Below are 23,277 nucleotides of genomic sequence, written 5' to 3' on the forward strand. Positions count from 1 at the left end.
CAATGTTTTGCAATTCTGTGATGTTCTTAGAAGTTTGGTCTGGAATTTGGTGCAGGGGAGGAGGAAAATCAATTATAGATAATTTAACTATATTTTTATTCAAGTAAAACACGGAAATTTGGAGTAACACTGAAATCTACTGACACACGGTCACAAATCGAGCAGGCTAAGCCGTGCTGATTTTCATTTTACTTCCATTTAATTTTCTAATTAATCTCAGAAAACATTAATTAATTTTGTCTTTTTCACAGGCAGTCTGGCACCCTTGGGCCCGAAACATTGCAAATATTGCTGGCCTCGAGCACTAGTAATCAAAATTTCTAATTCATTTGAGCAATCCAGTGTCTTGCTCCTCATTTCTCTCACTGGTATATACTTTAACATTCCTTTAACCCTTTCGTTTCGGAAAGGTTTTTATTTTGTTGTTGTTGTTGTTGTTCAAGGATAGACAAGAGAATTATATATGCTAGACAAGCATTCTATAGCTTAGTCTTGTCTACAGCTCTCTCTATTTCTTCTACTTTTGTATCTGGTCTCATTAAGTTTCCCATTTTGAATGCCCTGAGTAGCACAGGCTGGCCTCCGGTTTGAGGTGTTTCTGTCTCAGCCTCCCGTGTGTCATGAATTACAGGCATGAAACATCTTACTCAATTTTTCTCTGGATGAAGGACTAAAATTCCTCAGGTTACAGAGAAATGACAAAAGAGAAAGGACGAGAGTTGATGTCTTGATGCAGTGACCTTTGAGCTCTTTGCTGGGAAATCAATCACTGAAGTTCCAAAGGATATAAATGCAGCCATACTCTCTGCCCTTCATCCAGACATTCCCAAGGATGGCCTATTGAGCTCACTGTATAACTCTGCAATCTTAAAATCACAATGAAGTGAACGCCCTAAAAGAAATTGGTATTGTTAAAGACTAGAGAACATTAGAACTGGTGTTTACCTTTCATCTTTACCTTCTGAAGAACATGAAACTCACAGCTCTGCATTCTATCAAAAATGGAAGATAAGTGAGCAATGGAGTGAGAGTGACCTCACAGAGCCAACAGCTCAGTGTTGGAAGCCAAGAGAGATGAGCATATACGATAATGGCGGCAAAATAGAGATAATGAGTGGAAAATTGCAGGCGTGCTACTTCAAAACAGGTAGAAAGAAGTTTCAGAGACTGCTCAGAGGCGAGGATCGTTCCACGAACTCTCAGAGGATCCAGGGTTAGTTCCCAACACATACACAAAGGCTCCCAACCATCAGTGTCACAAGTTCTAGGGTATCCGGTGCCCAGTTCTGGTCTCTGCGGGCACTAAACACACACAGTACACATTTTTTTCTCTTTTTTTTTTCCAGAGCTGGGGACCGAACCCAGGGCCTTGCGCTTGCTAGGCAAGCGCTCTACCACTGAGCTAAATCTCCAACCCCCACAGTTCACATTTATACATGCAGAAAAATACTCATTCAGTTTGGAAATCTAAAGTAAGTGTGCTGGGCAGGTATGTATTTTATGACAGCCATGGAAGGACTGTAATCTCATAAGGGGCTGTTCACCTAGCTGCTTCTGTACACACAAGCCATGGAGGTTATTTAGAAGAGACAGAAGTGGCCTTGCTCACCAAATATGACTGTCCACCATATTTAAATCTCTGTATAATCTTTTGATAAACAAGCTATCATGATACTAAAGAAAGTAAATACATCAAATTGTAATGCCGCTTGTATTTTTTTGACGTGAGTTATTGTTTACTTTGAGATCATGAAGATCCTTCTAAATTATTTCTTAGAATTTTGCACAAGTGCCTTTGAATATAAACTGTTAACCTCTTTTAGATTTTGTTGTGGGTTTAAGGTAAGAAACTCAGTTCACCTCCCCCGCCACCATAGCAACAACCTAACTGCAAGCTATCAAATCAGTTTGAGAGGGCGTCAAAGATATTGACCGAAGAACCAGAATTACTGGATTGGTGCCAAAGGACACCTTTTACATCGCAGCAACCAGAACAGTAGGAAGGCCATGAATTTTGTGTAGGTTCTATAAGCTTCAGTCATTCTTGTGGTTCATGGGTTTCACAGCTGGGTAGACCTATTAGTTGCTCTCTTCTCTTGGAACTCTGGACATTACCTCCTGAAAATGGAAGCTAGATTACAGGAAGGGGGCTTTTTGAACAGATCCAGCTTGAACCATCCAACTCCTACATATAGTATGTACATTATCTGTACTAGGGTGTTACCTCCAACCTCTGAGAGGCTTCTAAGGATGAAAGAAATTGCCTATGTTGTTTTTGGAGTCATTGACACTCCTCTGACCAACCACCCAAAAGGAAGCTTCTAGTGTCTTATTAGTCATTGACCCTTGTTGCAGGGTTTTTTCAGTCTCAGTTGTATAAATTTCATATGTGTGTGTGTGTGTGTGTGTGTGTGTGTGTGTGTGTCTGTCTGTCTGTCTGTCTGTTTATCTGTCTGTCTGTCTGTGTGTCCTCCATCCTCCCATCCTTCTGTACTGATCTCGATTCTCTTACAGTTGAAGCCCCACCATTTATTTTTCCACTTTTGTCTTCTTATCATCTGTACCCTGATATTGCTTTCTGAAGCCTCCAAAATGGTCCCTTTTTCTGTTGTCACTCCATGCTATGCTCTCCTCTGAGGATTCAGAACTAGAAACTGAAGAGAGAATGTGGTGTTTCTCTTTCTGTGTCTGGGTTACCTTGATCAATGTAATATTCTCCAGTTCCAGCCATTTACCTTCCGGTTCTCTTTACAGCTGAATAGTTTTGTGCTACGCATAAGTAGCACATTTCGTTACCCATTCATCTGTTCAGGGACGTGTAGGCTGTTTTAATTGTGTAGTTCTAAGCAAATACTCTTGGAATAGGGTGTGGAGACCATTGGGCATATGCCAAGGAGTGGTATAGTTGGGTCTTATAGTAGAATTACTTTTAGTTTTTTAAGGATCTGCCATATACTGATTTCCAAAGTGGTACGCCAGTGTACGTTCCCACCAACAGTGAATGGAGTTTATACATTCTCCTCAGCCCCACCGGAATTTTCTATTGGTTGTAGTATTGAATTTAGTCATTCTGGTTGATGTGGGATGAAATCTCAGGATTGGTTTTGATTTAATTGTCTTTTATTGAATAGGGTGATGCAAACTCTTTAATATGTAATAATTCCTGGCTATTTCTTTTTCTGCTACCAAGAAATCTCCATGTAGAACTCCGGAACAGTTTTCAACTGGGCCATTTGTTTCCTTGACTATATTTAATTCTTTGTATGCTGTGGATATGAATCCTCTGTCAGATGTAGGTTGCGGGGTGTCCACCTCATTCTCTGGTTTGCTTGTTACTTCATTGTTTACTTAGCTGTAACTCTTAAATTTGTTTTTTTTTTTTGAGGCCTTGAATTTAAATCATTAGCCTTAAATCCTGGACAGATGGGTCCTACTCAGACAGCCCTTTCCTACCTCTATATCATGTAAAAATGCTGCCTGTATTTTCTTCTAGCTGATCTAGCATTTCCAACTTCTAACTGAGCTCTTTGATTCACTTGGAGCTAACTTTTGCACAGGGTGACAGATTAAGGTCTAACTTCATTCTTCATCCAGTTTGCCCAGCACTACTTTTCTTTGAAAGAGCTGTTTGCCTTTTTTTTTTTAGTGTATGTTTTTGCCATCTTTGTCAAATATCAGATGGCTGTAGTCATGTGTACTCCTGTTTGGGTCTCCTAGCTTTTTCCATTTGTCTATGTGTCTGTTTTTGTGACAGGACCATATGGTTTCTATGAATATAGCTCTATAATATACCAGAGTCTGGAGTCACATGCCTCTAGTATTACTCTTCCCCCCCCCCCCCCGAGGATTACTTTGATCTCCTCTGGTATCACTTAAGCCCAGTGTTTATTTCGGCCCTTACATTTACTGATTCTTTGAATTGTTTTATATGTTTTTATTTCATTAGTCTCTTTGGTTTTTATTATTTCTCACTGACTCCTGGGTTTGAGTTTGTTTTGTTTTTATTTTTCCGATTTCTCCAGTTACATCCCTCAGTCATTTGTGTGTGCTCCTCCTGACTATAGTTTTCCCCTTAGGATTGCTTTTAATATGTCTTACAGGTTTTGTGTGTTGTGTTTTCATTCTCATTTAGAATATTTTAACTTTTTCTCTTTGAGCCATTCTTCATTTAGTAATGAGTTATTTATGCAGTCGCTAGAGGAATAAACCCAGCCCAAAGACTCTAGAAACATATAAAATGATATGTGATGAAATAAAAACATGCCTTAGAATAAAAACTGCAAAAGAAAGTACTGCAGGGGCTGGAGAGGCATTTCAATTGGTGAGGAGCACTGACTGCTCTTCTTGAGGTCCCAGGTTTTGTCAGCTCACAGCTGTCTGTAACTCCAGTTCCAGGGCATCTGGAACCCTCACACAGACATACATTCAGGCAAAACACCAATGCATATAGCATTAAAAAATCCTAAAGAAAAAGAAAATGACAGCAGTATACACATATTTTCCAATAACAACTCTAAATAGTAATGGCTTCAACTCTCCAATAGAAAAACAAAAACAAAACACAGGTTGGCTGAATGCATTTAGAAATCAAAATCTGTTGTCTACAAGAAAGTGGGCTTTAAGATAGATACTATTTTAAAGTGAAGGGTTGGAAAAATATTCCAAGCAAATCGGATCAGGAAACAAGAAAACATGACTGGATACTTTCTGATAAAATGGACTCCAATCTAATCAAAATGACAAAGAAGAGCAGTTCCTTTTAATCAACGGATCTATCGATCAATAAGAAAATGTTACAATACTAAACATATATGCACCAAACTGTGTGTACCCAGTTTCCTAAAATGCCATACTGATGGAATTAAAGGCACAGACAAACACAGAGCCAACAATAGTAGGTGATCCCAACACTCTAATCTCTTCAATAGACATGTCAATTGGACAAAAATTAAACAGAAAAGTTTCATGATTAAATGGGATCTTGCATCAAAGGTCAAAGGTCAAAGGATCTTGCTGTCCACTCAAATTGTCCAAAAATATACATATTACTCAGTAGCATATGGAAGTTCTCCTAAAACAGACCACATGCTGGGTCACAGAGAAAACTTTAATAAATACACAAACAATTGGAATAATTTCATGTATCCTATATGATCATCATACAATGAATGAAATGAATGAATGAAATCTGTAGCTCTCATCGTCTCTGGGACATTACTTTCTATGATGATTGCTCATGTTGAACTATAGATAGAAGTTGAAAGTTATCAAATGTTTCTCTGCCTATGTTGAAAAAAATATATAATTTTCCTTCTCTAATCTTTCATGGGTATAAATCAATTTTCTGGTAGTAAATCCACTCTATTCACACAGAGCTTTTCTTTCTAAATTTGACATTATACTTTTCCTTAGTTTGTGAAATGAGGAATAGGCAATTGTATTTTCTAATATCCTGGGATTTTTTTAACATTAATATGCATGTGTGAAACTGGCCTTGGATGTTTTTACTTTTCAATTAGGAACATCTGGCTCAGAATGTCTGCTTCCCTCTTTTCCTATCTTCTGGAAGCATTACAAATATGTGAGGTAGAATCTTCTGAAAAGATAATGTTCTATTGTATTTTTCAAGTGTTAGCTTTTGTACTTGAAGGAGAGAGAAAGAGAATAATTCCAGTCATGAGGTAGACTTCATTAAATTACTTTGGAATTAGCCACACTCTATTTTTCTTAGAGGTAGCTTTTAGAAGTTTTATTTTCTAGAAAATAGTTTCCTATTTTTTAAAAAATATTTCTGCTTTCATTGAGGTTATTCTTCTCTTTCTTAGCTCATTCCTACATTGAATAATTTATTCATTAAATTTGGCCATTCATTTTCCTGTGTGTGTGTGTGTGTGTGTGTGTGTGTGTGTCCATATTCAAGCCTATTGCTTTCTCTTGAGAGTGTAACTCTACTCTAGTTATGATCCATAGATAATTATTATTTTTCCAGTCATCCTTTTGTCTTAGTTTTCTATTTCCTCTATGATTTATCATTTGACTTCTGAGTCATTCACAATCTGGTTTTCAACTTCCAGTTATGTGGACTATTTCTAATTACTTTTTCTGCTTTGGTTGTATTGAGGTTTGTCTTGTAAGGGCAAACCTTTCAGGTGACAAGACCCTTCTAATACTTTTGAAGATAGCTCATGTTCTAATAGTTTATGAATTTCTCTGCTTTTTCTATAATGCTTACCAGAATGACTTATTTTCAGTATATGTTCCTCCTAGATCCTTAGACCCTTCAGTGTTCAATGGTTTCACATTTTTTTGCTTTATTCATCTTTCTTTCTTTCTTTCTTTCTTTCTCTCTTTCTTTCTTTCTTCCTTTCCTTCTTTCTTTCTTTTTTTTTCTTTCTTTCTTTCTTCCTTCTCTCCCTCCTTCTTTCCTTCCTCCCTCCCTTCCTTCCTTCCTTCCTTTTTTTTTTTTTAACCTATTCTGTCCTATAACAACCCATCATGTTTGGAAGGTATCTGTCAAAGTTTCTCACCAGCAAGGCAGGTGAATCCACTTTCTTGTGAAGCATGTTAGTTTTCTGTTTGCATATTTTTATTATTTTCCATGTATTAACTTAGAAATCTTCCTATTCTCTGCATAATTCCTTAGTGTGTTACTAGTACGACTTTTTTTTGTATCAATGTATATTTGTTCTGAAGCTAATATAATATTGCTAGCTTTTTGTCAGTGTATGTTTTTTGTGCCCTTTCCTTATCTTGATATCTGATTTTTTTTCTATCTTTTTCATCTAGATAAATATACCTCATAAATAGAGAACAAGTTTGTCTTTGTTTTATTTCCTCTCCTTAGTTTATTCTCTGAGAATTTTACACATATATAAAATGTATTTTGATCATATCCACCCTTGATTCCCATTTCCTGTTTTCCTCCCTTCATTTGTTTGTTTTAATTGCAATCCTAAGCTTTACCTGGTGACTGACTCCTTGATATCTGTTGTGATCAATCTCTACTTTGCAATTCTGTCAACTTACTATTTGTATCATGAGAATCCCCTCACCATTATCTTTTTCTGCTTATCATTAGAATTTGTCTTTTTTCTTTCTATTTCTTTGGAGGAAATCTCTCTATGCTCTTGGTGATCCTTGGGAGGAAATAGTAATGATTGCATCTACAGAATGAAGAGAGGCACTGTTTATGGAGCAAGGCCCCCTGGTGCCTTTTGCTATCCCTGTGACCAATGGTCACTACAGAGTTCTTGGTATATGTTATAGATGTCCAGTCTCTTCCTTTCTCGTCTACCTACTGTATTTTTCTCAGGCCTATTATAATTCAAAGCAAACCTCTTACTTTGCTGCTTCAAATCCTTTATGCATGTGAGAACGCGAATATATGGTGACTACGTTCACACACTGGATGGGCAATGGTTACTGTCACACTATTTGTAACCCAGCCAAAGCTGTGCAACACAAGCTATGGGATTTGGGCAGAATCGTTTGTTTCCCAACCTACTTTTCACTCTGCTGAAACTTCTTAGCTCAAGTCTGGAGACTAAGAGCTTTTCAAGCTTCTCATCTTTAAGGATGAGAGAACATTTTATCCACCACAGCTCTCTTGCTCTCCAGTAGAAGTGCCCCCTTCTGTAGCTGTCTCCTTCACTATCATCCAGTTTGCTCATGGTGGCTGGCAGATTTGTGTCCTCTGTCATTAATGATGGAGCTTCTAGCACAACCAAGGCACAGGGAAAGTTTGAGTGCACCCCCTTGAAGGGACGTTCAGTGGAGATGAAATTGCGTGGGGGAACGTTTCCATTTACTTAGGAGATTTACTGAGGGCTCAGACAGCTACATGAACTACATATAAGCAGATGTGTCTTTCCTTCAAACCTGAACTTCCGAAGCTGTGTACTTATTTTCGCCGTGCAAATTTAGTTTTCCTTACACATCGGATAAGTTGTTTGAAACGTAGAATTACATGTTTGTCGGCTCTATATAATGTATGGATACAGGTGATTTTTGCGCCGTATTCAGCGTCAGTGAATATGTCTGGTGGAAGCACAAGCTAATTCCTAGGAGAGGAAAAATAGGTAGAAGAAAACCAAGAAAGGATGCATGGTTCTTTCCCTGTCAAGTACACCCTAAAGGAGCGTTTCATGGATCTGAACAGCTTTATACAGCCATTTCCCTTCATAAAACCATCTGAGTGGCTCCGTGCCCAAACCCAAGTTCATTTGCTACCTGACTCAATTTGGCCTGCAGACGGCCCCATGATTGTTTCGCCTGCATAATGAACTTTGTTTAATATTTCCCCCAGACAGAGGGAAAGAGCCAGGCTAACTCAGCACAGTAACTCAGTTGAGAAACGCCGCAGGCACGCAGCCATTAAGAAGTTCCTCGGGAGCTTTGTGAATGGCTTAGAAAGGAAAGAGACCGAGAAAGGTTGTCTGATCCCAACACAGTACAGGAGAGCGAGCCTCCTTCTTAGCCCATTTCCTCCTTTCCTTCTACATCCTTCTCCGTGTGTCTGTTTAGTTAATCCCCCAAAAGTGCCCTTCACTGTCAGATGGTTTTTTAAGGATATGACACTGGTGAAATGATGTCAGTAGAGATTTATCTGAAATTATAACACTATTCAGAACATATAGAGTATGTCAAATACTAGCTTGTCCAAAATGTGTAAAGCGGACTTAGAGCCTTTTTTTATTATTATTCAATGCAGAGGCTTAAGCACTTTCATGAAATCATGAATATTTAGCATCGATGTGGGAGCTTCTCACTACTGCATGGAAAAGAGATTCCTCTTAGGAAATCTCAGCCCAAGTACTCAAAGGCCTTCCAGGCTCAGGAGGTAAAAGGAGTACAGATTTCTTGCCATTGACGTGGTATAAGTCATCTGGTTATCTCTTCCTTTCAGTTCTGCGTGGCAGGAGGAATCCCAGCTGTCAGATAGTGACACTCTATCTGAACTACTTCCGGGCAGACGGTGGGGGAGGTAGTGGTTTGCGCAGTGAAGGTGGCGGCCAGTGACCTCATTCTGGGCTCCTCTGTCCTGACGTTCTTTATGAGTAGGAAACAAAGTAATTTTATTTTGTGCAATCAAAGATGATGTCACCCTTAACTTTGTTTGACATGTTCCGTCTGAGAAGAAAGCTGGAGACATTAAAGTTTACTATTATACATTGGAATGGAAGCCAGGGAATTTTAATCCAGTTTTGTCTAGGCAATCCTGTGCTAACTAAATTTAACTAAATCACCCATTCTGTGTTTGAGCCACCATGGCAATAAAAGAAGGGCAGCAGTATGTTTCCACATTCCCTTGTGGAAATTGGCAAAATATATGTGCAGTGTAATTTGTACATGCAAGTGCACCCATGACTACAGCTAATTTGTGCATATGTGATTGTGGAAGGGAGCAAAGATGCTAGAGTGGAACATAAACTTCATATCAGCATACCGGGAATTCTACCTTATGTTACTGTGAGATATTTTATGGACAGTAAATATTTTCTGGACATAGGCTGAGTCAGGAGTTTTTTTTTAACATATCTTAGAACATTCCTGTATTGAATCTCTCAAAGCAATTGGGCAATAAAATCCTATTTGTTGACGTTACATTCTGTTGATACCTTAGGCTCCCATTACGTATTTTGTAGCTATAACGTATACATTTTTAGTTGTAAAATTTTATGGTAGCATCTTATTTTAATGAAACTCACGGCTGCTACTTATGTTTTTTAATGAAATGAGACAGAGGCACTCTGGAATTCTGTGGTTTCACTGAATGCATATCATCAGAGCTGGGACCGAGACCCAGGGCACACCTTCAGGAGGCCAGGTCAAAGTGTTTTCCCCTCTGAATTACTCACCTCTCCTCACAGATAGGATTAAGATCTACCGACTGCCCACAAAGGCAAACAAAGACGAGAACAAGAAACATCAGTCTGGACAACGATGTCTTAGATTTAAGGATAAAAGTATGGATACAGAAAAGAGGAAGGGAGATGGGATTATAGTAAGCTAGAATGTCCCTGCACAACAGAAGAAATGACTGCCAGCATAAACAGGCAAGGCGAGACTCAGAAGAAAATATTCACAGTTAATACCTCAAGTACGTGCAGAATGCAAACTCTGCAGAGGGAAATCAGATCATTTGGAGTAATTCTAGGCCAGAAACTAAATATATAGTGCCCTACCCTTGTGATAGCTTATATTCTTTTTCAAACTAACTGGATTTAGAGTCATTTTAAGCATACAGCTTTGTGTTTGTATCTAAGGGTGTTTGTCTAGAGGCTTTATGGATGAGGGAACTCCCACCCTGAAATAGGTGACCACATTCCATGGTCTGGGATGCTAGACCAGCAGGAAAGAGGGGCCAGGGAACAGCCAATTGAATGGCAATGCTCCTTGCTTCTCTTCGATCTACCCCTTGACTCCGGACATCATCCCATGCTCTCAACGCTCATGTTCTCAGCGTGATGGGTTGTATCACTTCCCAGTCAAAGAGCCAACTTAAAGCATTTCTTCCTTAAGCAGCCTTTGCCTATCATTATTGTCAGAGAGGAGAAAAGGGTAGTAGTGTAGCCAGTTAAACAACAGCAGCACACACTTATCCTTTAAGAAACCAACTTAAAGCCTTTTTTATTTTTGAGTTCCATGAGATCACCTTTGCTTCCTGTAATTCTACCTGTATGTGTAGGATTCTACTTGTTATGTATCATCAATAGATATCGGCTTATTATTGCAGGAACATTTCTAAGGATAATTCCCTTCCCTAGTTGGAAGTTGATGTCTTTCCTGATACCACATTAAGGTTTACTTCTTCCATTCAGATCCTCATTGGAAACAATTAAGTCAAAGTGGATGTTTGTAAATGTTATTAAGTACACATCCCTCTTCGATAGTTCATCCAGTAATATGAATTATCGTTAATTAATATGAAAATCCTTGAGACACAAGCACCACCGAGAGATGAACCTGAATCACATCTGAAGCTGGACTTGACGTTCTTGGGAAATGGGTTATTCTTTTCGCATATTCCCAGGTGAAATGCTGAGGAATGGGTTGGGGAGAGTACAAAATGTATACATTCGAAGAATGCCCTCATAGCAGAGAAAACTCAGGCAGCTGAAGACCCAGGAAAATTAGCCAAGGGACCACTTGCAGGTGACGGGTGGAGAAGGGTTTCTGTTATTCATGTTGCCTGTGAGCTGTGTAGTGTGGGGCTGACAGACTTCGTCTGTCTAGAAACCTACTGTGTCCTCTTTAGTACAAAACGCTATGGGCATAATTTTCAAGGTGAAGTAAGCTTCAAAGGTGCCACCTTTTTATTTCTCACATGACTTGTTACTCTGCCTTTGGCCAACCCATGTTGTTTTTCAGCATTTATTGCTGTTGCTCAAGGACGCAATGACCATCATCACCATCACCACCGTCATTGTCACCATCATCAATACCTAATTAACGAAGACAATTTTGAAGTTGTAATTCACTAATTTAATGACCAAGGTGGGCTTTGAAAATCACACCAGGCTATGTATAAAGGCTAGAAAGCTACCCAGATGGATATTAGTAAGAATTAAAACAAGAAATAAAATCATGCCATTCGCATCCCAACAGTAATTTTTTACAAAAATAAGAAAGCCCCTGATGCATAATTTTCTTCTAATTGTCCTTTCCTCTCTTCTGTTTCCTGCCTATAAGGGTGAACGTCTAATGATTATATTATGTAAAGTCACGGAAAGTCTAATGATTCTTTATATATAAAGTCATGGACACAAGGAAACCAATATACTTAAGACAAAAGAGATTCTGAAGAAACGAATTAGGCGTGATGCCTTCACATTCTGTTTGGCTACAATCTCCTAACACAGAGACTGTGGATAATTCAAATACCCGTTCTGCTCATAGAAGCCTTGTTCTTATACCTTGATTCTGAACGGCATCATATGCTGGCTGGGAGCACTCCGAGTCTCAGGACTCTTTCTAGTGATGTGGCAGTCTACTGCAGAAAGGATAATCCCTTGGTTAACCTCAGTGGTCAGTTTGATTGGATTAAGAAACACCCGCGGGTGTTCACAGGGTGTGGCAAGTGAGTTTCAGAGCTTTTCCAGAGAAGATCAATCAAAGGAAGAGACCCACTATGAACGTGGGTGGTGCCATCCTGTGGGTCGAGGTCTATGGATAGATAAAAGGGGCAAAAGCAGAGATCAGTTGAGCATCCACGTTCTCTTTGCTCCCCGAAGCCACACAGATGAGACCAAGTCCAGTCACTGCTCGATGCTTCTCTGCTGTGACCTGTTACTGAGCGGAAATTAACCCTTCGTTCCCTACATTGCTTTTGGTTAGATTTAGGCACAGCAACAGGAAAAAGCAAAACCGTGTCTTTCCTTTGAAGGGCAGAAAGCATGTCACAAAACCGGACCCAATCGCAGCAATTTCAAACAAGAACTGAAACACAACTCTTGTTCATTTCCCTTCTTTGTTTGTCATCTCTGGTGTTTGTAGCTCAGTTTCAAACCTTCTTCATCATAATTAAATGTATGAGACACTTAGAATTTGTTGATCTTATATAAATTTTAACCATTTAATTTTCTGAAATTGAACCTTCTCTAGAATATTGATCCCCACTTGCGATTTATGTGTTGCCTTTGACCTCATTCCCTGTGTTGTGGGGAGAACTAAGTGAATAAGATGAACGTTTCAACACCGCTAGTGATGAGAGGAAGGTTAACATAGTAAACATTGTTCCACTCTCCTCAGTTTCCTCTGCGTCCCTTGCAAGTCTGAGGATTGCTTGGCCTTCTTCCCACTTCCTCTGTATATCCAGCTTGAAATGGGGCTGGGTAGGTTCTTAAGCTCTTCGTCTCCACTCCTCTGGCACTTCATGCATTTTTCATTTCCCGTTAATATTTATTCAGTACCACAATTTGGCAGGTGCCGGAGAGCCAGGAGAACCACGCATAGCTTCTTCAACTACCCACGCATGACTCAGAGGACATTGCATCAGCAGCTCTCCACTTCTCTAATACCCAGGCTCCCCACATGCTCGCAATCCACTTTCCAGCAGTCGGTCCTTCTCAAGAGAAGCTCTACTGTCTTCCCTGCAGCTTTACCATCTCCTGCGCACATCATTCACCATTAAGAACTTTTTGTTTATGCCCCCCCTCTTTTTGTTTTTACCCTCAGCATCATTTGCGGGCTGAAAACTGAGGTCGGTAACTAGGAGAGGATTCTTTCTACGGTGACTGCAAACAAAACCCTGATCCACCACCCTGGTCCTGGCTGAAAAGAACTGTAGGAAAGGTATTGATTTGTGCTGATTCCTCTTTTATTCTAAGCTTCAAATTAATATCATGTTGTTGTCTTCCCAAACTTTCATTAGTAGATTCCTGGGCTCCTAGCTGGTTATGCCTCCATGATTAGACATAACTTCGGGGTCTGGGTGGGGGTGGGGGTGGGGTTGATCTCTGAAACCAAGCTCTCTAGATGAAGGCAGTAGAAAGAGGCAATACCTCAGCAGGCATCTGAGGTCTCCTGGTATTCTCCAGCACTCTTCAAATAGGCAAAGTGCATGCTCTGCGTGTTTTTTTGGTTTGTTTGTTTGTTTTTGTTTTCTTTTTTATCACTTTAAGGGACTTTTTTATTGAATATATATATTCAATATATATATATATATCCATCCTATCCCACCCCCTCCCCTTCTTCTATAAGGGTGTTTCCCTCCCCACCCCCCTTCTGACATTCCTCTACACTGGGGGATCCAACCTTGGCAGGACCAAGGGCTTCTCCTTCCATTGGTGCTCGACAAGGTTACCCTCTGCTACATTTGCAGTTTTTATGCTAGGGTCAGTCCATGTATAGTCTTGGGGTAGTGGTTTAGTCCCTGGGAGCTCTGGTTGGTTGGCATTGTTGTTCTTATGGGGTTGTAAGCCCCTTCAGCTCTTTCAATCCTTTCTCTAATTCCTCCAAGAGGAGTCCCATTCTCAGTTCAGTGGTTAACGGATAGCATTTGCCTCTGTATTTGATATGCTCTGGCTGTGTCTCTCAGGAGAGATCTATATCTGACTCTTTCAGCATGCACTTCTTAGCTTCATATATCTTATCTAGTTTTGGTGGCTGTATGTGTATGGGACAGATGTGGGACAGGCTCTGAATGGCTGTTCCTTCAGTCTCTGCTCTAAACTTTGCCTCCATAGTCCCTCCTATGAATATTTTTGTTCCCCTTTTAAGAAGGAGTGAAGTGGTCTTCCTTCTTCTAGAGCGTCATGTAGTCTGTGGATTGTACCTTGGGTAATTCGAGCTTTTGGGCTAATGTCCACTTATCAGTGAGTGCATACCATGTGTGTTTTTCTGTGATTGGGTTACCTCACCCAAGATGATATTTTCTAGTTCAATCCATTGGCCTATGAATTTCATGAAGTCATTGTTTTTGATAGCTGAATAGTACTTCATTGTGTAGATGTACCACATTTTCTGTATCCATTCCTCCATTGAAGGGCATCTAGGTTCTTTTCAGCTTCTGGCTATTATAAATAAGGCTGCTATGAACATAGTAGAGCATGTGCCTTTGTTATATGTTGGGGCATCTTTTGGGTATATGCACAGGAGAGGTATAGCTGGGTCCTTAGGTAGTGCAATGTCCTATTTTCTGAGGAAACTCCAGACTGATTTCCAGAGTGGTTTTACCAGTCTGCAATCCCACCAACAGTGGAGGAGTGTTCCTCTTTCTCCACATCCTTGCCAGCATCTGTTATCACCTGAGTTTTTGATCTTAGCCATTCTGACTGGTGTGAGGTAGAATCTCAGGGTTGTTTTGATTTGCATTTGAAAACCTGATGCTTTCAAGGCTTTCTGCCATGTTATAGTGAATCTTGAGCCAAAAGAAGAAAGAGGGCCAGGGTTTGGCCCTTTTTTGTTTGTTTGTTTGTTTGATTTTTTGTTTGTTTGTTTTTGCATGGTTCTAAAGTCCTACACCCTGAATGTGCTATCTTTTATGCTTCATTTAAATGTCCAGGAAAATCTTTGAGAGGAGTAGCCAGCAACTCACTAAACAACAGCTTCTGTTGGATTTACTTATGCACTTCTAAAATCTCAGTTAAATACAGATTGTGGGAAATGCCCCAGTATTAAGCGGGACCATGCTTGGTGTTTAGATAGACACAGCTTCTTCGTAAATGCTCGCCGTGGCCTGATCTGAGTCTTCTGTTGTTTTAATATCAGATGAAAATGTAGTGCCAAGCCTCTGACACAGCTTTCTCAAAGGAACAGTGAACAGAGGCTCCATTTTATGTTAAAGAAGCAAAGTCGTAAGATTAAAAAGAAACCTCAAGAAAATTATGATTAAGGAGCACAGGGAGGGGCAGGGTTTTTACGGGATGTGGAAAGTGTAGGTGTAAAAGGCAAAAGGCAGCAATGTGAGCGGGACTCGAGCCTTTTTCATAAAATACATTTTTAGATATTTCTCTGTGAGAGCTATAAAAACATTGGAAGAATGTTTACCAGGAGTGTAGATCCCACAAAGACTTTGTTTCTAAGACTAGCCAATATTCTATCTAATCACAAAATGAATATTTTTAATGCAGGGGACTATGTTCCTTTAAACAATTTTCCCTGTAAAAAATTAGTGAAGGCTGGGGAAGATTGAGATTCTCTCTTACTTTTTTTTTTAAAACAAATTGATGTCTTGTGTGTAAGTGACCTTGATTGCTATAGGGGAGAGGTCAGAAAGCTGAGAAAATTAAAGCATCAGAGGTATATTCCTTCGGAGTGAAGAGATGGGTTAATGAACACAGGGGAAAAGGGGGTTAAAAGCCAAGGGGATCAGGGTTTATAGCAATTTACAATGGAAGGAGAATCTAAACCACATTTTAGCAATAGCAAACTTATAGAGACATAATACTTTTGTAACTGGAAAGTACTTAGAGTTGCTAGTTTGATGTTTGCAGCTTTAATGTAAGTTTGATGAATTACTGGCTTTGGATGACTTAATTCAAGTTGCCCCCTATCCAGTGCCAGTTCCAGAGCCTGTCTCCAGAGGGAATCAGTGATGTTGCAGAAGGAGGTATGGTGTTCAGGACTGAAATAAGTGAAAAAGATCAGCCAGCGTACAAATGATTCAGTTAATTCTACATCACACTTCACACACACACACACACACACACACACACACATTTCACAAGTTGCCTACATACTTTTTTTTTGCTTGTTTGTCTGTTTGTTTCAGACAAGATCTCCCTCTGTGGTCCTGGCTGTCCTGAAACTTCCTTTGAAAACCGTGCTGCTCTCAAACTCACAGAAATCTTCCTCCCTCTGCCTCCCAAGTGCTGGTATTAAAGGCAGGCACCATCATGCTCAGCCTTGACTGTATACATTTTGAAATGAATCCACATGTTTGATTCTTTTTTTCACATTTCAACAGAAGGTTGAATGCAACATAAAGACACAGAATATATTTCTGGAAGAAAGAGGAGGGAGACGTTTTCGAAGTAGGTTAGTTCGGAACTTATAGGGACGTGTTTTGCAGACCCATGACTGTGCAGTTTCCCATCTGGTCCTGATTCGTGATCAGCAGATGCAACACATGTGACTCACCCAACACAACACGTCGTATTCTTGACCCAGATCATGAACATTATGAGCATAATTTGCCAAGCTCCAGTCTCTCATCCTTCCTCCAGAGGAATCTTGTATGCAGACACTGCAGTCAGCTCTTGGGGTTTCTCCTTAATCCTTAGTTTCCAGTTTGGCCAGGTAACTAGGCTTACTGTCCCAACTGAATATAGAGCTAGAGTCCTAAGGGTGTTGCATAACTGACTGGAAGTCACACCGATAAGATGTAGGAAGCTAGGTTTTGGATCTATGGGATCTAATTCCGTAGCTTACCCTGCAATCCCTGAGCCCTGCCCAGCACACATTCATCAATGTACACAGTGGGGTTGGAAGTGCAACGTGGTGCTTTGGAGCAGAGCAAATGTAAATGGCCCACCTGGGGACTGAACCCATGACCTTGGCATGATTAGCACAGGGCTAACAGATGAGTGAATACCAGAAGCATTTTATCTAGAGTTCTCTCATATGAGTTTTTTTTGACGGCAGGATATTCAAGTCAATGGGAAGCTATTAAACCTATTGAAGCACGTAACGCAGACAAAAAAGCACATCGGTCCTTTTTCCAGATTTCTCTAAGAATTCAACTTACATGTATAAACAAGTTTTCATCTCTCTCTCTCTCTCTCTCTCTCTCTCTCTCTCTCTCCTGTGTGTGTGTGTAAACGCACTAACTGAAGACATGAAATGTGGACTTGTCACAAGCGTGCACTGATGCATGCATGCCTTTCTGTACTTAAATGATTAATATGCTAAGCATGTGGTCTGTGTGTATAATGACCAAGGCCTCACTGGTTTTGCATTTAAATGTGACTCTTCAACTTCAAATTTGTTATCCAGAAAACTCCGAATCTGGAAAGATTTGATGTATTTCAAGTAGAAATGTGTTTTGTCTAAATGGAGGGTAGTATGTTCCAAGACTCCTAGGGGATGCCTGGCTGTGCATAGCAGCCTGAAGTAGAACTAGACCACACTCAGAACAGATTTGCCCTTTGTGCTCTGTAAAGGACACTGCACAGAGGTTAGGGGAATATAAGCAAGCATCACAGTGGCAGTCAGTCTGCTCAGCAAGAAATCCACTAAGTGACCAACCCTAGTGGCATCAAATACACAGAGTACACTGGATAAAGTGGTGACTTCAGTCTTCAGAGTGGTGAGTGGTGCAGCCTTCCAAAGTTATGGATTAATATTAATTTATTAATATTTATTAATATTAATAAATATTCCTGGGAGTCTCCAATCCATCTTTTCAGACGATAGTTAGGATTGCTGGAACTGTGGGAAGCAAAAACCTCACGTAAAAAGAGCCCACTGTGCTTTCCGGTCCTTAAGCAGATGTCACGGATCTCTGACTGATTGTGCCTGCACAACTTCTTTCAGGAGTCCTGGGTGTTTCTGCAGGACACTGGGGCGTTACTATCCCCACACTGCAAACAGAAGATGGTATTTTTTCAGCCGGTTTTGCTTCGTTCACTGATTTAAGTCGTGTTTCAATCCGGTTGAGATTGGACGTAGCAGGGTGCTGGAAACGGCAGGGAATTGCAAGTCCTTCCCCAATCGATCTGCGGTTGTTCCTAGTGAGGCTAACAGAAATGAAGCCAAGCCCTACTTCCGGGAGAAGGGGCAAGAGTCACCGTAAGTACTTCGTGATCCCACCAGGAACAGCAATCCTCTTCTCGTCGCCAAGCGTTTCTGAATCCAAGTAAGAAAAGGGAGGGGAAAAAAAATCTTAAAAGCGCCTGCCATATTCTTAGTACCATTTGCCTTGACAGGAAAAACAACAGCCTCTTGCCTCTTCAGCTTATTCCTCATCAGCGAGCTCTTCCCCAAACAAGACACCGCACATCAGCCATTTGGGATCTCTTCCATCCATGTTGTAACGCGCTCTTCCGTGCAGTTTGTACTCACTGCAGCATGTGCCGCCGCCAAGAGCAAGGCGTTGGTAATCTGGGCACCCACAGTTGTGATGAGGCATCTTCAGTGCCGTCGTCCAAATCAAATATTTGGCTGTGCTTCTTCAGATGCGATATCTCATATTGTCACTGTGGTGCTGGCAGAGCGGGGAACTTGGGCATGGAGGGAAGGGCCCAAAAAGGGTGGAGGTGGGGAGGGGAGGAGGGGAGACGGGATGAGGAGGGGAGGGGGAAAGAGGCCCTGCCTGTGTCGAATCTTCCAGCCAAGCATCCTAACGTTTGATCATCTCTACAATGTTTGGACAGGAGCCAGGTATGCATAATACTCGGACAGAAGAACAGTATGCAGTGTGGGTTGGCTTTACCCCACGAGACACTCCCTAAGCTACCATTACTGGTATTTTAGCATGATTTTCTATTGTCTACTTCTCTGCTGGCATGCAAGGAAGTGTGGCATGCCTGGAGATGCTTATAATTTATTGGCCTATTTTTATTATTGTTGCTTGTTTGTTGCAAAGCCTCTGTAGCCCAGACTTGACTGGAATGCACGGTCCTTCAGGGATTCCACACACATCCCAGCTTTGGTTCTTGGGGTAAGCCTGGAAACTAAGAGAGTAAGTAACTCAGGAGCACCACTGCCTTCTTTCTACAGAAGAAATCCTAAGATCTCAAAGAGCGGAGGCAAAGAGTGGACACAATTGTTTCAATATCTCCATTGACTCCTAGTCGTTTCTCTTGGCCTTCTGCCGCTGAGGCTGCCTACTGAGAAAAAAAAACTTTACAGATCCATGAGGAAATACGATTCTATCAGAAAGGCACTACATTGGGGGTGGGGGAGTTTTAAGATTGGAGAATCTTGCAGCTGGAGGGATGAGTCAGTAGGTCAGAGTGCTTGGTATATAAACATGAGGATCTGAGTTTGAGCCATGTATAAAGCCAGGCATGTAACACTGACATTATGGAGATGGATACAGGGAGATCTTGGGAGCTTGCTGGCTAAGCAGCCTAAGTGAAATGTGAAGCTGGTAGTTTAGTGAAGGGCATGTCTTAAAGGAATAAGGAAGAAAGCAACCGAGGGAATACTGACACCCTATTCTGGTCTCCATATGTACAACATATACACGAGCGTGCTTATGTGCGAGTGCGCGTGTGTGTGTGTGTGTGTGTGTGTGTGTGTGCGCGCACACACACCCCACTTTATTGAGATGTAGTTTTGTTTTATGTGTGTGTTCAAGTATATGAACACATGTAATCAAGTATGAATGTACACATACATGTGTCTGGGTACCTGTGGAAGCAAAAGGAGGTCAGAGCATTCCCTGGAGCTGGAGTTAACAGGCAGTTTCGAGTCATAACTTGGATTCTCTGCAAGGGCAGCAAGCACTGTTAAGTGCCAAACCATCTTTCACACCAACTCTCCCCATTCCTGACAAGAGGAAGAAAAGAATAGATCAAAGGATATCTCCAATGTCTGCCATAAAGTAAGTAGTTTTATTACTTTTGTCTTCTTTTGGTTTGGTGGAAGTTTGGTTATGCAAATATCAATTTTCCCAAGCACCATTGCGGTGTTCATTCATCTTGCTTTGCAAGCTCAGATAGAGCAGGTTAATTCACTCTCTTGGAGCAACTGTTCTATCATTACTTGGGGCTCTGTCACATGGCATTAGGTTCTGTTTTCTCACTTTAAAGTAAGTTAGAGGGCTCGCCCAGAAAACCTGAAGACTCTCTGAAGTGGAAACTTAAGGCTTCTTTGGAAAGTCAGTTGTGTCAGATGGTGTTTTGCTGAGTCAAACAAATGGAGTGTTTTCCTGAAGCAGACACAGGTGAAAGGATGTTTTGCTAAAGCAATCATGTGAAAGAAATCATGAAGGATTCTACACTAATGACACACATGTGTTGGTCAGTCTTACAATGTGTAGCTGAGCTGTTTGTCATGACTCCATGGAGAGAAATGCACTGAAAAACTTCTGGTGGTGCCCTAGTGGCTTACAGATTATAGAATGTATACAGATTACATTCTATACCTCTTTATGAACCAGAGTGGCTTTATCCTGAGTTTTGCAGGCAAAGAGATGAAACTAGAAAATATCATCGGGAGTGAGGTAACTCAGACCCAAAAGGACATGCATGGTATGTTCTCACTAATAAGTGGATATTGGTAAAAAAAAAATACAGAATACCCAAGATACAGTCCACAGAATTTGAAAAGGTCACCAAACTGAAGGGCCCAAGTGAGGACGCCTCAGTCCCATTTGGGAAGAAAGCAACCACAAGGGGGGTTGAAGGGAGGAACAGGAAAAGAAAAGGGATTGGGGGTTGGGAGGGAGGGCTGAAACCTTGAGGGTCAGCAAAAAGAATGGCAACAGGCGACCTGGGGAGGAAGGAGGTTGGAAGGACCCTCTGGAATGTACCAGAGACCTGGGAAGTAAGGGAGTCTCAGGATTCAAAGCGGGGTACCCTAGATGAAATGCCCTACAGTGGGGAGAGGGAACTTATTGAACCCACTTCCAGCAGAAATATGGGGCATCACAAGGGATGGAGTTGCTATCCCCCTGTCAAAGCTCTGACCCATAATTGTTCCTGTCTGAAAGAACTGCAGGGCTGGAAATGGAGAAGAGCCTGAGGAAAAGGAGGTCCGGCAACAGGCCCAAAGGGGGATCCAGCTCAAGGGGAGGCCCCAAGACCTGACACCATTACTGAGGCTATAGGGCTTTCACAAAAAGAGACCTATCATGATTGTCCTCCAAAAGACCCAACAAGCAGCTGAAAGAGTCAGATGCAGATATGTGCACCCAACCAATGAACAGAAGCTGCTGACCCCTCTGGTTGATTTAGGGGGAAACTGGAAGAAGCTGAGGAGGACCAAAATTTCAACCTAGACTCCCGAGATCTCTCAGACACTAGATCACCAACCAGGCAGCATAACCACCTGAGATGAGGCCTCCAACACATGTACAGCAGAGGACTCCGTGGTCTGGGTTCAGTCAGAGAAGATGCACATAACCGTCAACAGGCTAGAGGCCCCAGGAAGATGGGGTGGGTGGATGGGGACATCCTTGTGGAGATTTCGGGGGGTGGTATGGGATGTGGAACTGTCGAAGGGTGGACCAGGAGGAGAATAAAATCTGGAGTATAAAAATAAATAAATAAATAGATAAATAAATAAAATTAGAAAAAAATGGTTTTAAAAAGTCAGACCTATAGTAGTTAATTATATTATTAAAACTAAAAATTAAATTTCATAAAGGAGATAGAAAATATTCAATGGTGCACTGTATTTCTTTTACTTTTAATTTTTTATGTTTACTTGTATTAATCCAATAGCTCTCTGGGTATGAAGCTGGACGTCACGTAGCTCTGTCCTGCTTGTGGATTGTGCCCGTGATTTATCAGATAATGAAGTCTGGAAGCTTAATATGCTTTTTTTTGGATTTATTCTTTTGTAAAATAAGTCTATCTTCCTATCACTTGTAGGCAAAGCTAAAATCTTGCTTTTTAAAATAGTTCATTGACACTGTCGAATTGTTTCATCTCTATAAACTTTGAGTCTATGTTGCCATTACTACCATAAGACTTTGTGGTTGTTCAAATAGTTGATACTCATGGGGGTTTTCTGAAATGTCTGCGCTTCTTTTTCCCTTTAGATTTGTCTTGTGTTTCTGTGGTGGGAGGCTTCCTTCATCTATGAATCTTACTTCAGTGTTTCTTTGCTGATTACTCCTTCTCTGGGTTTACCAAAAACATCTCATTTCTGAAAATGTCAGTGTTTCCCCTCATGGATAAGGTGCAGACTTCCAGCTCCCTGGGGCTTTGCTCTTTCTTGTAGCACAGTGTTTCCTAGCTGCCCTGGAGACCCATGGGACAGCAGAGGGCCACCTCTACCCATCACTGCTTTAATGTTTTGATCCCTGGACCTCTCCACTGCCATCCGATTGACTGCACCTTTATGCGTTTTCTTATTTTCTGGGAATTTTAATCAGATAGTTTTGGGTATTTATTTTACTTAGAGATTTTAGATTGGAATATTCTTCATAAGTGTCAATATCTTTAAATATTCATTCTACTTTATTTTCTCATTTATTTATGGACTCTAATATGCACGTGTCAACTCACTTCCAATGTCTGTCTATCTGTCTGTCTGTCTGTCTATCTAAGTATCTGTTTATGTAATGTATGTATCTTTCTACCTGTCTATCATGTTTTTAGCTATGTATCTGTTTATTTAGCTATTATCTTGTTGTGGTTTGCCCTGGAGTTATCTGTATTTTGATGCTAATCCCACTACCCCCTTCTCCCCATTGAATTTGTAAAATGCAGGTGAGGGGCAGATACAGGATAGAAGGAGGCCTGTCATTGGAGGAGAAGGAAGGATGGGTGGGAGAGAAGTTTGAAGGAAGAGGAGGAGACTGGAATGGAAAGGATGAGAGGAGAGAGAGAGGGAGAAGCCGTGGCAGGACAATATGGTGGGTGATGTTATGATTCCACGCTGTACCTTTACAGGTGGTTACAAATGATCTTAAGGGATGGATGGTACTGGGCTTTATATGTTTAGGTTATTGTGTTGTGTGTTCTTTCATGTGTAGATTTAAGTGTAATGGAGTGTGAGGTGACTGGTCTGGGCCACCATGGAGGTGGGATGTGTTTCCACCAAGATATCTAGCAGATATCTTGGGGCACTGTGGTGTGGAACTAGCGGGATAAAAGACACCAATACTTTTTTTATTTTTTATATTTTTACAACAACATCATCTACTATCTATCAGCTTTC

The 23,277-nt window shown here is 40.9% G+C and overlaps 2 long non-coding RNA genes across 2 annotated transcripts in view; one reads left to right on the forward strand and one right to left on the reverse strand.

The window, feature by feature from the left end:
- LOC100910304 (uncharacterized) overlaps nucleotides 1-23,277 on the reverse strand; it is a 76,877-nt gene that overhangs the window by 14,671 nt on the left and 38,929 nt on the right.
- On the forward strand, nucleotides 13,041-21,643 carry LOC134480365 (uncharacterized). Its single transcript, XR_015629110.1, has 3 exons — nucleotides 13,041-13,293; nucleotides 17,977-18,231; nucleotides 18,369-21,643. It is a non-coding gene; the product is annotated as an uncharacterized LOC134480365 (long non-coding RNA).

Source organism: Rattus norvegicus, chromosome 9 (assembly GCF_021556685.1).
Source record: "Rattus norvegicus strain SHRSP/BbbUtx chromosome 9, alternate assembly SHRSP_T2T, whole genome shotgun sequence".
In the NCBI taxonomy this organism is placed as follows: domain Eukaryota; kingdom Metazoa; phylum Chordata; class Mammalia; order Rodentia; family Muridae; genus Rattus; species Rattus norvegicus.